Source organism: Emydura macquarii, unplaced genomic scaffold, assembly GCF_026122565.2.
Source record: "Emydura macquarii macquarii isolate MOO-44397 ecotype Brisbane River unplaced genomic scaffold, CSIRO-AGI_Emac_v2 contig_2676, whole genome shotgun sequence".
Classification (NCBI taxonomy): domain Eukaryota; kingdom Metazoa; phylum Chordata; order Testudines; family Chelidae; genus Emydura; species Emydura macquarii.
In genome coordinates, this window is record NW_027132813.1 from 20,462,132 (window position 1) to 20,479,824 (window position 17,693).

The 17,693-nt window shown below is 41.9% G+C and overlaps 1 protein-coding gene across 2 annotated transcripts in view; it reads right to left on the minus strand.

Moving 5' to 3' along the window:
• SYT14 (synaptotagmin 14) overlaps nt 1-16,861 on the minus strand; it is a 236,223-nt gene extending 219,362 nt beyond the window's left edge. For both annotated transcript variants that reach the window (XM_067565415.1, XM_067565418.1), the window contains exon 1: nt 16,836-16,861. The gene's annotated coding sequence lies outside the window, so the exon portion shown is untranslated. The remainder of the gene's footprint in view (nt 1-16,835) is intronic.
• Between the last annotated feature and the right edge of the window lie 832 nt (nt 16,862-17,693).

Genomic DNA, 17,693 nt, shown 5'->3' on the forward strand with positions numbered 1-17,693 from the left:
AAAAAGGAAGATAGCCACATAGATCAAAGGAAAGTTGGTCTACATATAAATGTGCAATGTGAATTAACACCAATTCAGTTATTTTGGTGCAGGTGTGGATGTGTCAGGCCACTCATTTCAGAATAAATGTGGCTACAGTCAATCAATTTAGCTAAACTGAATTAAGCTAATTTGATTTTAGCCACTTTTATTCTAAAATGAAGGTGTCCATAGACACCTAAAACTAAAATTTGATTTAGATCACAGCTTTTGTTATTGTGGTGCAAGTTTGTGTACAGTTCCGTTCTAAACAAGAATGGAACTACTGACAGATAAGATAGTATAGCCACAGATAATGTAACCGATGTGCAGTATGTCTGTTTATGGCATGCTCAGTGAGGCACTAGGCACTGCTTGAGGCAAAGTCCAGCCTAGGTAAACCGATGATTGGATCCAGTGGGGTAACTGCTAAGTTTTTAATGTATGAAGTACTAAATTACCAGATGCACAAATACAGATGAATAAGATAAGCAGATGAAGTGAGAATTTCAAAACAGTTACTTCCCAGACTTAAATCAGCACTAAAGAAACAAGATGAACAACAAGTGAGTAAATGTAAATACTATGCATGCCATTAGAAGTGTCAGCAATAGTTACAGGAAAAGTATATTTATGTGATTTTTGAAAACAAAATTTTGGAACATGATTGACCAGTCTGGTCTTTGATTGCAACATGTAAACCAACTACAGAGGTTAGATTTTGGGCACCGCACAAAAATAGCGTGTGTGTTTTGTGACATCTGATTATCCTGTGATTTTATACACTTTGGAAGGGTTCTCTACATGCTAGTGAATATATACTACTATTTATATAGCTATATATGCATTGAGTCACGCTTCTTTGGGGGCTGGTGTGCCTTGAGGAGAAAACCTACTGAACCCAGCCAAACTCACTTTCAGTTATTGTGGAGCCCTTTTAGGGATCATTGAAAGAACAGACTATGCATTATAAACACGTATCTATACCTCCTTTTGGAGTAGAGAGACCAAAACATTAATATATACTCTGTACAGTTATTGCCTAATTTCCAAATGAAATCTGTAATTTGTATGTGCTGCTAACTAACACATTCTTAAAACAGTGAAAGGTCTACTAAGTGAGCACTCCAGGAGCTGATAAAAGTTGTTCCTGACACTCACACCGTGAGCAGATAGTAGTTTTGGACACAAAGGGACAGGAGGCTGTAGAGAAAAAACTGTAGCTCCTACACTGAATATCTGCAGATACTCTCCACTTTCCTGATTAAAGTGTCCCTCAGAGAAATTTTAAGAGTCCATGGGAAGGTCTTTTTTCCTTGGAACAGGAAACAACAGCTGAGACCGCTTTAGGGGATATGGCGATTTGTCAGAAAGATCCATAGGGAACCTATATAGTTTGAGCAGATTTAGAAAAAAAAAAAATCGATTTGAATCTGGAAAACTACATGCTAACTCCATAATGTCAAAAATAGAAGGATTGACAGGAAAGGCTTTCTTGGTTTTCCCACCCAAGAGTGGCAAGAGACCTTTAGAAACCATGCTTTATTGTGGGCCCTCCCACAGCATTGCAAAGAAAACATTTCTGAGTAAGCAATTCCAATTCTCCAAAACACCCTCTTAGCTAGACCAGACATTGAATTATAGATTTAGACTCAGAAAAGCCTCACCAGTTCCTCTGTTTTAGAGGAAGAAAGGTAAGGGAGAAGAGGGTGGAGCCAGAGCTTTGGTGGCTGATTTGTGATGGAAGTCTTGTCTAGGAGAAGTGGTGAGCAAATTCCTTCCTATAAACAGTGCAAGAGAAAATATTTAGGATTTCATTTTTTGAGTCTTTTTAGGAGTCTTTTTTGGTGGATAACGGACTGTTGCCTGGTTTGGAATGGCAAAAAATGATTTAGCCAGGCAAGATGAGCAGGGGACATAGGTGCTGGAACTAGGGGTGCTGGGAATGCTGCTGCACCCCCTGGCTTGCAGTGGTTTCCATCATATACAGCTTTACAGTTTGGTTCAATGGCTCTCAGCACCCCCACCATAAAAATTGTTCCAGCCCCCCACCCCTGGCAGGGTATAGTTCAAGGAATTGGAAACCCCTGAATTTAACTCCATCAGAGGTTGACCTTCCAGGCTTTGTCCCCTGGTTTCAGGAGAGTTATTTGCTGTTAGTGGTGAGCTTCCTGTTCTTCTCAGGCTGGAAGGGTGCTCTCTGCAGAAGGACCACCAACTCCATCTCAGAGGAAGTTGAGGGCCAGAGGTGGGCATGTTGATTGCTTTCCGTAGGCCACATTCTGCCACCCTCACTCAACCAGAACTCTGTGAGAATAAGGGTGGCAGAATGTGGCCCACTGAGCAAATGTTACCTGTGGTGGCCAATACCTGGGAGCTCCACCAGGACAAACATTTCTTTCAATATTTATTCTAATTTTAGCCTTTTCTGCTGACTTAGAAGATTTCACAATGAGCTGGCAAGCCAAGATTGTGGCACCAAGCAAGCACCTGGTTCTCTAGTGACACAGAAATCTACTGGGAAGATTAAGAAGAACTATCAGGGGTTGAGGGAAAGCACAGAAATGCTTCAGTTTGATGGATTAGTTCCTATACTGCCTGTTGCAGCTTGTCACTTCAACTTTTTTGTCAAGTCATCTTAATCTTACGACCCTTCCACAGATTGGGAGTAGGATGTGAAGGGATGGTTAACATTTTAAAAACAACTATAATCAAGACAGAGACATCACAGACCATGATTTGAGTAAACACAGTTGAGTGCTAGAGTAAAGTAATAGGACAGCAAATGTAGCAGAAGCAAGAGAATTCTTATCCAAAACAAACAAACAGATATTATTATACAATATTTATATTAATCCCTTGGTTATTTTTGTAGTATTGTTTTATTCATATACTAAGGATTGCAGCAGCCCATAAAAATAGCTTATCTCTGTTCTCAATCTTTTAATTTGTCCATAATTAATATGTCCCATATCCTTTGAAACTAAGCAATACCATCTGGGAGATTTTCCCTGTATTCAACGAGTAGCTGGCTGAGCCCAATCCGCAGGCTGGCTGAGACCAAAATATACTCTGTACTGTTTAACCAGATAGCCTTATGCGGAAATTTAATACCACCACCATGAGACTGGCATTCTGGGCCAAATTAATCCCTGTCACTATAGAAGTAAGTGGAGTAACAAAGGGATAAATCTGGCCTAGTGTGGTTTTGCTCTGGTAGGTAGATCTTCTCAGGGATTCCATGGGACTAGTAGGGGAACCCAAGCTCACCTTCTACACTGGGCTGCAGTCCAGGGATCCTAGGACAGGAAGTCAAGATTCATTCTGCCAGACTCTTTGCTGCTACTTCCCTGGACTTCTTCCTACCAAGACTGTCATCAGGCCCCTCCCACAAACTCTCCAATTCATCCTTCTCTCAGGGCCAGGACTTCCAGGGCTCACCCCTGGAATCCCCTTAACTAAAATCTCAAATTAAAAGTAAACTAAAATGGTTTGACCTTTCATCCTTTTCTGTTCCTCAGTTGAATGCCTCCCAGAGAACTCTCCCTGGAAGTCCAGATCCAGCCCTACTATTAGGGTTCATTTCCAGGGCTCCCCCACCCTGTCACTGCTCAGTTCCCAGAAAGCAAACAGTCCAGTGTCCAATCTGCAGGCACTCCACGACAGGTTTATTGGGGGTTACACTGACAAGCTTAAAACCATAACAATAGCCTCCAAGCCCTTCACACCAGTTGGGCTTATTTTTCCTCCTCCTCCCCCTCCCCCGCCCCCAGCACGTCATAGTTCTATATGCCCATAGAGGTCCCTCTTTCTCTGACCATGGTTCTGTATGCCAATGAAACCCCCTATTGCTCTCCTTCTTGGTAGCCTTAATTATACCTGTAGCCCTCCCGCCATACTACTCCTTCTACTATATGGTCATTTCTGTTCTGGGGACTTTAGTACAACCGCTTGTGTACCCCATGGGAGGGACACGCAGCAGGAGTCACATCTTGGCCATGGTCAGTTTATGGCCCTATGTTAAAAATAAACACCTCCCTTGCTTTCCCAGCTTCTTGCTCTGGCATTTGCCTTGAAGAGGAGTCAGAGCTTTCCCTCATTTGTGCATTCATACAATTACACCTCCACTATGCCTTGAAACATTTTAACTACATCCCTTATCTTTTTCATAGTAATAAAGAAAACCCATATGGTTTTGGGTAGGCAAGAGGAACACGCTAGATCTTTGTTCTTTGCTTACATACGTATCTTGGAGACTAACTTTCAAGCAGGCAGGCCCCAAAAGCAGGCCCAGAATGCCATCTCAGGCAGATACATGGGCCTAAGTACTTATACCAACTTAAATGATATACCTTAACACTCACCACTGGAGCTTGTGGCTGCTCCATCTCCCTGTTGGCCTCTTGCCAGGCTTTGCTACTCAGGAGAGGACCTACTTTCCCCCCAGATTTCCTCCGTGATCCTCCCAGCCTCTCCACTCTAGTCCCTGAGAGTGACTGCAAATTTTCTCCCTACAGTCCCCTTCTGCTCCAGATTGCCAGCTTTTATAGCTGCCCTCGAGCTCTTCTCCCAGCTGGTACTGATCTCTGAATGGACTTAGCTAGGGTACAGCTAGGGGGTTAACTGGAATCTGAGGCCAGATACACTGTTCTGACTGTATATACATCCCATCACACCCCCTTTAGTCTTAAATTGCAGGGAGGGGGAAGTGAACCCTCAGGCAACAAATCCCTTTTAGTTCCTAAAGGATGTAGATGCCACACTGAACGCAATACAAATGACCAGACAGATTAGATTCCTGCCTTCCATCCAGATGAGTGGTGGCATTTTAACAGGCTCACAGCCAGTACATGTATTTTTATTCAAAATTTGGAAACCTAACTGCAGAGGGATCACTCACCAGCCAGTGTACCCCATTATGGCCAGGAATGCTGCAGCAGCCTCATTGGCTTCAGCACCCCATCGGCAGCCCCAGCAAACACATGGTGATTTGCCCCTTCTCGTGACTTATGAGAAGTCTGGGTTGTTTATAGTACCCACTCCTTCCTGGGCAGGGAAGAATCCAATCAATTGTCTGGACCATTGAACAACAGGCCATGGCTAGAACAAGAGCAGGGACAGGGACAGTCTGTCAGAACTACCAGGCAGCTGGGAGTATTCCTGACAAGGTAGTAATATTGAGCAGACTACAGTGGCTGCTTTCATTAGGCATCTATATACCTGCCTTAGCATTACCTACTTAGATGCTTGCTTGTGGATTGGCTGAACTCTTAGAACCATAGGCATAGTTTGACTTCTATATTGGGGGAGAAGTGGGGGTAAGCTCCCGTCAAGCTAATAGGACTGCACATAGCCAGGGGGCAAATTCCACAGCTGCCCCAGGCTTGCTGTTCGGCGGAGGGGAGGGGAAGGAGAGGGGGGAAAAAGATGGGGGAGACCGCAACTTGCTTCTGCCTTCCCCAACAATGCCCATGCTTAGGACTCACAGGTCAAATGACCTCAGATGATTTATCAGGCTCAGAACACTGAGGCAGTAGGAATGACTGATCGCATAAACAAGGAGTTCAATGACCCTATACTAAGTCTTCTGTCCAACCCCGGGCTCAGTAATCCTTCACCCTCACATCAGGATGGCTTTTACATCCCTTTTCCTGGTGGCAGGTGGGAGAACCCAGCCCTCCCTCTACTCTGGGATCTAGCCCAGGAGCCCTGTATTAAGCAGTCAAAGTCTGCTTCCTCACACCCATTGCTGTTTTCATGGACTACTTTCTATCTTCATCTGCTTTCAGGTCTCTTTCACAGAACAACTCCTTCCACTGTTTTGGGCCACTTCCCGCCAATTTGTAGCTGAGGCAAAAGTGCCTTGAAAGCCTCTTTTCTGCCTGCTGTGTAGACTCTTAACTCAGCTGTTAATGCTTCATCATTAGCTGCAACTGAGGTGGTATCTGCTCAGTCTCTAAACTCCTTACAGCTGTGGCAGGATAGGGGTTTGTACATCACACTAATCCTAGTGGGCCAAAATTAAGTTTGTACACCTTTAGCTATTTGCTTTTCAAACAGATTCTTTAAGTATCTCAGAAGCAGGAAGCTTACAAAAGAATCAATGGGTCTGCTAGATCACCATGGCCTAAAGGGAGAAATTAAGGAAAATAAGGAAGGTGCTGAGAAGCTAAATAAATAAATTTATTTTGCATTAGTCTTCACCACTAGGATGTTGAGGAGATTCCTACCTAAGACTTGATCTTTCCTGGTAATAAAAATGAAGTATTCTTAGAGATTGAGGTAGCAGAGGAAGATGGGCTGGGCAAATTGATTATTTAAAATGCAGTAAGTCACCAGCGTATACATCCAATTATTCTGAAGAAGCTGAAGTATGAAGTAGATGAGTTTCTAACAAAAAATTGTAATTGCTAATTAACAATATCTCCTGTTCCAGACGATTGAGAGTTTGCAAATGTTGTACAGATAGTTTTAAAAGGCCCTAGTGGTGATACAGGAAATTATAGACCTGTAAACCTTACATTTATACCTGGCCAATTGGTTATCTCTCTAAGTAAAAACAGAACACCTGGAAGCTAATAATTGGATATGCTCCAACCAGCATGGATTCAGCAAAGGGGGGGGGGAAGAAAAAAAAATCACTTCTCACTAATCTCTTTAAATTCTTTGAGCAGATCAAAGGAATGAATGAAGGGGACCTCTGTAATTTGAAGTCTTTAAATCAAGATTTGAGATCTTCAGTAATTCAGCCCAAGGTTATGGGCCTATTACAGAAGTGGGTTCATGAGGTTGTTTCCTGCAATGTGCAGGAGATCAGATTAGATCATCACAATGGCCCCTTCTGGTCTCTAATTATGTATGTTAACCAATTTATTTAGACATCCAAAAGGTGGCCAATGAAGTCTCATACTTGAAGTTATTAAAGAAGCTAAGTAGTCATGGGGTGAGAGTCAAAGTATTGCCCTGGATCAAAAACTGGCTAGGAGACAGAAAGCAGAGAGTATGATTAAACGGTAGATTTTCATCACAACAAATGGTCATCAGTGGGGTGTCTCAAGGTTCAGTACTAGGTCCTGTGTTTGTTTATATATTTATTCATGATCTGGAAAGGGAAGGCAAATAGTGAGGTAGCATAATTTACAGATGACAAAGTTATTTAGAGAGAGACAAGGGGGGGTGAGGGAATCTCTTTTACTGGACCAACTTCTGTTGGTGAAAAAGAAAAGCTTTTGATCTTTTGAAGAATTTCTCCTTGTAAACTCAAAAGCTTGTCTCTTTCACCAACAGAAGTTGGTCCAATAAAAAGGTATTATCTCACTCACCTTCTCTCTCTCTATTATATCCTGGGACCAACATGGCTACAGGTTAAACAACACTGTAAACAAAGTTATTTAGATTAGTCAGGACCAGAGAAGACTGTGAGGCACTTCAAAGAGCTATATCCAAACTAGGTGAATGGGCATCACAATGGCAAATGAAACACAACATTAATAAATGCAAAGTACTGCACATTGAAGCAGAAGGTTTAAACTACTCAGACACCTTACAGAGCTCTACGTTAACTATATCAACCCAAGAAAGAGACCTGGGCATCACTGTAGATGCCTCAAAATGCAGCTGTGGTCAAAAAAAGCTAACAGAATGTTAAGATGCATAAGAAATATTGTGTGCAGTACTAGTCACCTCATCTAAAAAAAGAGAACTGGAGGAGGATTAGAGAAAGGCAATGAGAATGATCAAAGGCCTGGAAAAACTCTCATGAAGAGAAGGAAAAAGACTGCAATTGCATATCTTAGAAAAGAAACATAAGAGGGGGATAATGAAAGATCTATAAAAAGTGGATTGGGAATTTCTGTCTTCCCTGTCTCATAACATGAGAACAAAGACATGAAATTACAAGGTGGGAAATTCAAAACTGATAAAAGGAAATACTTTTTCATACAACATGTAATTAGCTATGGAACTCCTGGCTACAGGATATTGCATCCAAAAACATAGCAGAATTAAAAAGAGACTGACCATTTATATGGATATCAGGAATATTTAGTTATCATAATTAGAGCTGGTTGGTAATTTTCCATTTGAAATAGTTTCCTAAGGAAAATTCACTTTCCTCAAAATCAAAATTTTCCACAGGAAAATTTCAATTTTGCTAGAAAATTGATTTTTATTGTTGTAAAATCATTCCCAGCTCTGGGGCTCCCCATGTCCTCTGCCACCCATGAAGCTGGCTGCCAGAAAGCTAAGGCTTCCAGGTTCCTCAGCAGCCCACCAGGTGCTTACAGGGCTTTCAGGATTTTGATTTCTTGCCAAACCAGAAGCCTTGGCTACCAAACTTCAAGTCTCCCTGAGCTGCCTGGCTCCCTACCTGGTGGGCTGCTGGAGTTAAGGGCAGTTCCAGGTGCATCAGAAATATTTTGAAAAGGTAAAAATACAAACATCATTTTCACTTTTTTTTAAAAAAAATTAGGAACTCCTATCCATGTGAAACTTTGATTATTTGTTCTACTTCAGAACAAAAATTTTGATGAAAGTTCAGTGTCTCTCATGGATTGGGAAGTCCAGTTTCTGGTCAGCTCTAATCATAATTAATAAAAATTTCAGAAGAGATTAATCTTATACTTGGGGATTTAAGCCAAACTAACTATTAGAGACAAGGATGAACCTATTGGGGGGAGGTGGGGGGGGGGAAGAGAGAGTGGGGGACAATTGACTCATATCTGCCTACTGCAGAAACAACTTACTTTCAGAAACTGCCTACTTCTGAAATACCTGGTACCAGCCTCTTTTGAAGACAGGATACTGGACTAGACAGACCTCCAGTCTGATCAGATATGGCAACTTCTATGTTCATGTTCCATGTGATTTCTTCAGACCATAGTATGTTTGATTGGTGGCACTCCATGTGACATAAATGCTATTGGAAAGGATGTCACCATTTCTGCCAACTTTCAGTGTTGGACAGCGAGTCCACTTCTGTAAGGATTGCTAACACAGGCCTGGTCTACACTGGTGGCTTAATTAGAATTAAAGTCCCTTAATATAAATTAATTACTCCCGCGTCTACACTTGCGCATTGTTAATTTGAATTAAGGAGCCTTTAAAATCGAATTAATAAAACCACCTCTGCAAGTGGATTAGCGCCTGAAGCACATCAGTTAATTCGCATTAGTGTGAGTGTGGACGCAATGGGACTTAATTCAAATTAATTGGCCTCCAGACTGTATCCCCTGATGCCCCATTTCAGTACCTTTCCCCAAAACAGCCCCAGGAAGATTTAAATCTTCATTTCCTGCGGTGAATGGGTTTAAAATCCAAGCTGTGCTCACACTTCCTCCCCCTCCCCCCCCCAAGCCTTTTGCAGTTTGTCTTTTTAAGGGTTTGAAAGATTTCACCACCCACCCCCTTCCCCGCGTGGTGAATGCGTTTTAAATGCCTGCAGTGAGAGGAGATCCTTTGCTACATTGTTTCAGTGGCCAATTTTGGAAATTGATACCTTCTTAAGCGTTTATTCACAACGCTACATGTGGATACAAATGTTTCCATTTCACTGATGGAAAGCATGATGTAATGTATCACTGTATTAATATATGAACTGACTCCGTTGTTATTTATCTTATATTCTACAGACACCTGTAGAATCAAATCAAAGGCAAGCAATGTACGGGGGAGGAAGCATAAAAGGCAAACAGCATACAGTCCTAAAGTAATCCAGGATAAGCTGCGATGTATTTGTCACAGTCAAAATGAGAGCATAGTTCAGCTGGCTCCATGTGCCTGCAGCAGTGGTGATCCGGGGAGTAAAAAAACAGCATGGAAATCCTTTTCCTGTTTGTTTGGGGGTGGGGAAGAGGGTGGGATAGCTTCCCACATTGCACTGCTTTCTAATTCGAAAGAAGGCTAGCCAGTGTGGACGCAAGAAAGCAGCGCAAACACTGTAGTGTGGACAGTCTGCAGCGATTTCTATAAATCGCTTTCTGTAATTCAAATTAAGCTAATTCGAATTAGTGCTGCAGTGTAGACATAGCCACAGCTGCAGTGCTAGCTGCACCTCTGACCCCTCTCTGAGTGCAACCCCTCAGACCTCATGCCTTCATCTCCCCTTACCCCATTAGTCTGATTGTGGTCAGCACCCGCAGTTCTTTCTTTTGGCAGCCTGTGACCATATGATTACAATGACCCAAAACAGCCTTCTTAAAATAAGTGTTGTTTATTTAGCCATAGGAACAAAGCATTCCAAAGAAAAGGATCTTAAAACAACCAAAGACCACCCTTCCCCCCCCCACGTCTTACCTAGAGGCTATCCATTCTGCTGATGGGGACCTGCCAAATCTAACTTCCCTCAGATTACCGCACAGAAGGCTTTGGGTTCTCAGTCTCAAAAACCTCTCTCTCTTTGAGGGAGTGTGTCTCTTTAAAACTTTCTTGTCTTTTGATTTCCCCTTTGTTTTTTTCTTCATCCCTGGGGAAACTTGTATGGGGTTGCACCAGAGACCAAAGCAAGTAGCTCTTACACACTTCTCAGCAAACACTTGAGGGACAATGTATCTGGATCCACATTCCCCTCTCCCCCAGGTGCACTTCCTGATAATCCTGCTATTGAATTAATTTAATAGGGGCATACAGTAAATATCACACTAACCAAGTCAATACAGAACATTCATAAATTATTACAGGCAACCCTAAATCTATCACAATGGCTTTGACAATTAGCACTTCCTACGGTATCATGATTCAAGATTGAGCCAATACCCGCCATGAGATGGGGGAGGGACAGAGAAAGCACAGTCCTTCCAAGTCTGGCACTACAGAGCACTTGGGCAAGGCCACCTCTAAAGGAAGCACTGAGTCTCTCAGTTCAAGAGAAAAGTTCACAATGGGACAATGAAAAGCCAAAGGTTGGATAAAGTGGGCCTGACCCTGCAAGGTGTTGAGTGCTTCCAACTCTCACTGATGAGGTGAGTAGGAGGTTGAAGGTGCTCAGCACACTGCAAGTTCAGGCCCAATATGAAGTAGCAACCCCAGCTTCAATTTCACTTCTCCTCAGTCATGGCCAGAGGGTAGAAAATTCTTTGGCCCAGGCTCTGAGCCACAGGTGAGCACAGAAGAGAGTTTGTTCTAAAGATTAGAAGGGAAGGAGGCAAAGAGTCATTCCTGAACTTTTCTTAGTGCTAATGCGCTGTTTCTTTCCCAGAGAAAGCTAACTGCTGCGCTTGACATGTTTGATGTCAGCTGGAGAAACAGATGGCTCAATGGTTCATTTCAAATTGTTCACTCAGCCAAAGAGTACAGCACAAATTGCATTAATTGCCTCACAGTATGAACACAGAACTAAGCACTCCACATGTCCACAGCTGTGAATCACTGAGACTTATTATTATTCTAACTGGATAGATTAGTTAGGAACTCATCCATATGGGGGGAGAAGGAAAGAGTAAAGAATGTAAGAACAAGCACATAGCAGGAAAGAATGTCTGTGATGGGTACTCTGCAGGTGACAAGAGATTCTGTAGTCAGTTGCTCCCACAACACTTGGTTGAGCCTTAAAGTAGTTTTATAAGCAAAATGCCACTTTGTGTTATTACATGATTTTTACATTATTAGAAAAACTAGTTCACACTTACAGAAATATCGGGGCGGGGAGAAGGGACAAGATGGGAGCACTTCCCATCTCACCTAAAACAAAATTGAGACCAGTGACTTCCTAAATACATTTTGTATATACTCTGATCTGATTTCCATAGTCCATGTCACCCCTCGCCACACCCAGTATGTTCTCCCCTCCCTTCATTGTCCAATTCATTACTTAGGACCAAATTCTGATACTCCAATGGGGCTATTTGTGGAATTACTATTCAACAAGAATAGAGGTATCAGAATCTGACACTTAAATTGTAAGCTTAGCCGAACATTGAAACACCTTGCATCTTTGTGGCCATATTATATATAAAATATATAAGCAAAATCTTTAGTCAAACAGAAAATTGGGGCCAGGATGGGAAGATGGCAGCAGCATAACTGAGTTCTACAACCTAATGCCCAGTTTTTTTTATTTAATTTGTGTGGTGCTCGTAGAAGTGAATTTTTGTTCTTTGGCCTAGAGGTTTTATGGGGCATTTTTATGCCAGGTCAGTCTTAAAGCACTAAAGAAATAAAAATGTATTATTGCTAAATTCAGCAGTTCCACAAGCCACAAAGTTATATAGAAAACTTTTTTAAATACAATATTTATTTTAATTTCATCAGTGGGATTCTAAGAAACAGATTAAGGACAAACCAGGCAGGCCAATGGGGCAGTCTCTTGTGTGTGAGGAATAATTTAGTTGGGAGTATAGACCCTACATAAAGTGGGTTTCATCTTGATGGGCTTTAAAATAACTTTGTTCTATCAAAATAAAGATTGCAGTATAAGCTGTTTGACTTCCAGTACTATTTCTAATTTGAAATGGGGCTATAAATGCCTCATTTCTATGAAGGAACTGGAGGTAATTGAACATGAGTTTGAACTGATTTGTAATTTTTCTGATGGATCAGTGTTGAGTGACTGGTAGTTACCTTTTGTCAATCAGCCATTTTTATACTGAACTTTCAGTAACTGATGACAATGTTATCAAGACTTTCACCTGGATAAAACCATGCCAGCTTCCTCAAAAGTGATCTCGTGTATCCAGGTTTTTGATATTTTTGGGGAGGTCACAGACTTATAGTCTCTGTGGTATTTAAAAACACCAATTTTTTTAAATTGCTGATTTAAGCAGGACTTTTTCAAGTTGATGATCACTAAAAGATGACCTAACTGGAACTTGATTGGACCAAGTTGCATGGCTTCAAGGTAGGCCCCACATCTGAGGTGGCCAAAGATATTGGAGGGAGGCACTGCAAGGTGGAGTACGTGAAGTACACAAACTGTAGGAATCTAGTTTCACCGTTTAGGTCAACAAGACACTGACTGGTCTGGTTGAACCCCAAAAGATTCCACCCAACCATTCCCAAAGATTTCCATTCCCAAAGATTCCCACCAACCTTTTATATTTTCGTAGTTTTAGGATATGGATATGTGATTATGGGCATGTATGCATATTTGAGCACTCGAAGTCCACACAGAGAAGGCACCAAAAAGAAAGTTTCCCTGCATTTAAACAGCCCTAAGTATAGTATTACAAAAAACTATTCAGTAGACCATGGTCAGTATTCTGTTTAAATGTCTTGAGAGAAATGAAATTGTCATTTGTAATTACTGGTAAATAAGAGTTGTCAAACTTCTGCTTATCAAGAGTGTTTATAAAGGTTTTTTTTTATAATCTCTGTTGGGGAGGGGAGGAAAGGGGTAGCTCCACAACAGACTAGAATTCTAAGGAGGCATTATAATTGACTGTGGTTTAGACATTAGGGATGCGATCCACGTAGGGATTTAAATTTATAGGTGCTAGAAAAGTCATAGGAACAACACAGTGATTCACAAAGCCTGAGTTAGGTGCCTAGGCTCCCTATACAATGAATGGGGAGTGATAGGTGCCTCAGAATGCGATTAAAAAAACCTAGCACACTAGCTTAGATAGCTCCTCACCTAGCTAATGGGAGATGCTGACCAAAGGGGTGTGTGCTATGCTTTGCCCTTCTCACAGAGATAGGCACCTAAGGCAACAGGGAGGTGCTTCATTCTGCTGAGTGATCCACGAATAGGAATCCTGCTCCTGGAATCAGGTGATTTAGGTGTTTCTTGTGGGAATAAGAAAGTCACCTGCCTTACTCCACGCAGAACGGCCAGAGAAGGAGGAGGTGATGACCACCTTATAACTTTTAGCCCAGTGATTAGTGCACTCACTTAAATACTTCTGTGTCTAAATGTATTTTTAAACTTTTTTTTATATCTATCAATTTAAACTTACAGCTGCACAAAATTATTTTAAACTCTCTCTATTTTGATCTATTTAAATTTTCACAGTTGTGGAAAATTATGGTGTGGAAGGGTCAGACAAGAGGATCAGAATTATTTAATGACAGTAGATGCTGAGATTTAAACGCTAATGCTTTATAACTTCAAACACAAATGGTCAATATCACATGTCAAAATGTACAAAGTAAATATCCTTAAATCAAACTCTAAGGTCTCTCTCAAGCAGCATTTTTCTTACTTTGCCTATCTGTAAATTTCCTTTCATTTGTGGAAATACTTTATCAGTTTGTGTGTGTACGATAAAAATCAACATTTACTTATAAAAATCTATGTCAACATCAAGTAAATACAAACTTGGAAGAATTAGAACAAAGGCATCTTCTTGTGTATTTTTGGAACACAATTATATTTTCTGTACAGTTATCAGTTTGAAATCCACATGGAATATGATAAAAGCATGAGGCAGAAAAAACTGAGAACCATTCAAATCCTAATACTGCAATAGCTGTTGGTTTTCACTCAAGCATTGCAATTGCACAGTCGAACGCACCATATGTAATACCGACCAACCCAGAACAAGCTAAACATAGCTAAAGCCAATGGTTCAAAAACTCTTATAAGACTGCAAAGTATTTTCTAAATGACCACTGAACATGTCCCATGATTTCAGAAGAGCCATATCTTCTATGCCATTCCCAAAGGGAAATAAAAAGTAGAAGACAGAAGAGTTTCTAAATTCTAGCTACCAATTAAAGGGAGAGAGTAGGAGAGAAAGGAATAATTAGTATTACTGCAGTCACAGCCACATATGTTAAACTTTACACTGCAACCTTCATTTCCAAAGAGGATGACATAACTACAGATCTATTTAGCTCTGTTATGGTGAAATTATCATCAGATAATCCTATGTTAAATTTGAGCATTCTGAACATTTGAATGGTTGGACTTTCTGGACTTGAACAACATAAACAGCTTTGCCATTTGCAAATTTTGAAACCTCGTTGCTACTCCCCCTTTCCAGATTAGTAAATATATTAAACATGAGATCTGCACTGAACCCACTCTGTTAATCTTGTTATGAAAACTGACTATTCCTAGCTTTGGTTCCTCTCTCTCTTAGCCAGTTTTCAGTTTATCAATACTTTGCATCTCACCCCATGACTGCATAGTTTCTTTAGTAGTATCTTGTGAGTGATTTTTTCAAAGGTCTTTTGAAAGTCTAAATAAAACTATATAGAGACAAGGTGTGTGAGGCAATATGATTTATTGGACCAATTTAATCTAAAGAAGAGCTTGGTGTAGGTCAAAAATTGGTCTTTCATCAACAGATGTGGCCCAGTAAAAGATATTACCTCACCCACCGTGTCTAATATCCCAGGACCCACAGGGCTGCAACTACACTAAATAAACTATGTCAACCGGTTCTCATTTATCCTGCTTTACTGATGCGGATTACTATATCCGGCTGACATAGTTAATGGCTACAGTATCTATTTAAAACTGACTCAGTTTTTCCTTTCTTGATTAAAAAGCTTTAGTCTGTACAGCTAAAGTAAAATGTTCTTGGTTCCTTTGCCACCATATTAATTATATGAAGATAAGGTCTTTCAATAGCCAACACCTGGTACAAGTAAACATGGAGAGAACTGCCTAGTACATTGTAATGTTAAGGTACAGCAACAGTTTTTCAATTTTGGCCCACGGTATAGCTGTCATATGGATGTAAATGTAGAGTAGCTACTAAAGTTACAGAATTCTGACAATATTCAGTTTTAACAGACTTATTTGTGTTACAGTAATTCCACATTTATACCAGCATAACTGACAAGAATTTGGCCAAAATTTTAATATCCATGTACAGTAGATAGGACTTTGGTGTATTTTTACTGTTTCATCTGCTCTCTGTTACAGTGGCATGGTTATGCCTTCAATTGCTCCAACGTTAATGTCCTGTTTCTGTGCCATGTGTTGTTCTTTCCCTACTATTTAGCTTATTCCCAGACACTTGCTCTACTGATGATTCCTGGATTCCTTTTACATGAGTCAAATTTTCACTACTTTCCCAGGTGTCTCAGAGTTTTAACCATTTTAACATTTCCACTCTAGTTTACTGACTAAAATTCAGTAGTAAAATCAAATTCATCAGCTGATAACCACTTCTCTAAAAGGAGCCGGTGAACTCAGTCCAATTCCTGGACAGCTGTCCACATCACAGAAATCGAACTTAGTTGAAACTAATGGGCCATTTCGATATAGGCCTTTAAAACACCCATCACTGTGGTAATTGTCTTTTACTTTCAGACTCAAACATAGTGGACAAGGATTTAAAGGGCAAGGGGACCAAGTTATGCTCTCACCTATCTTAGGTGTGAGGCACATTAGTGACAATCACACTATGGTAACTGTAAGGCATTGGGCCATCCCTCCCTGTCCATCTAGGAGGGAGGCCACACCCCCACACTACTGTGCTCCTTCTGTGGGTGCAGACTAAAAACAGAGAATTAGCATTTGGGGCAAGGGTCCTGGCCCCTTCTGCAGGTTACAGGTGTCTCGCAGTCTCTAGCCCTAGGCAGGGTGACCAAACAGTCTATAATCCCCAGCCTTTAGGCAGGGCAGGGCGAAGAAGCAGCTCCAGGCCCTCAGGCGGGGGGAGTCCACAGTCTCTAGCCCCAGGCCCTCAGGCGGGGTGAGTCCACAGTCTCTAGCCCTGGTGTCTAGGATGGTGTGGAAAGCGGGGAGGGGGACACAGGCCCACCCGACTCCACTGCATCCTAGCCCAGGGCCCTATCAGTAGCAGAGTGCTCGGTCACTGGTCAGCAGGGCTCCAGCCACAACTCACTGATGCAGCTGCAGGACACAATTCAATCAGACAGTCATCTGGTTCCCCTGGGTTCCTTCTTTCTCCCTTTCCATGAAGTACCTGGGCCTCAGTGTTGCCTTCAGTCTCCTCAGCGTAGATGGCCAGGGTAGCAACCACAGGCCCTCAGCATCAAAGGTATCTCCTCCCAAGTTGTAGGCAGGCAACTCCAGTAGCAAATCTGGGGCCTAGGCAGTGGGCAGCTCCGCAGTAGCGCCAGTGGAGAGCTATCCTTCCCCTCCAGCAGCTCCCACCCAAGGGAGCTAGCTGGCCCAGCTTTTATACTTCCTGTACTGCCCCTCAACTTCTGGTGGGGCAGGCAGGGTTGTTTTGGCTCCACCCACCCAGGGGTCAGGCTGTTCCTCCCTGTCAGTCTCCAAGAGGCCATGCCTTCTCATTACGATAATATAAAAAATAAATTCTGTGGTGCGCCAGTATTTATTATACATTTATTATGTATCTAAGGGTATGTCTACACTGCAGTGTAAGCCTAGATTCAGACTCAGGTGCCAACCCTAAACCAGCTTCTGTTTACACCCACATCTCTAGGGCTCAGCCTCGGACCCAATGTCCTAGCTCCTCATGGTAATGGATGGTCCAAGCCCATGTCCAACTGGGACCCAGGGTTCAAACCCTATCCTTTTGTTGCCTAGGTGCAGCCATGCCAGTCCTGGGAGTCTGCTAACACTACTAAACAATCCCATGGGCCAGTCTTCTTTGTTCTCTCTATCCCACAAGTTGCCAATTGACTCCCAGAGAATAGAGGCAACCCCCTTTATTCAAGTACAGCTCAGTGTTTAACCCTTCTATTTTATTCTGACCGCTGAGCAGCAAACTTAGTGAACCTTCTCTTGCATTTGTAATGGCCACTAACCAGAAATTGTCCTTTGCCAAGAGCACTGCTTCCTTGTTGCAGCACAG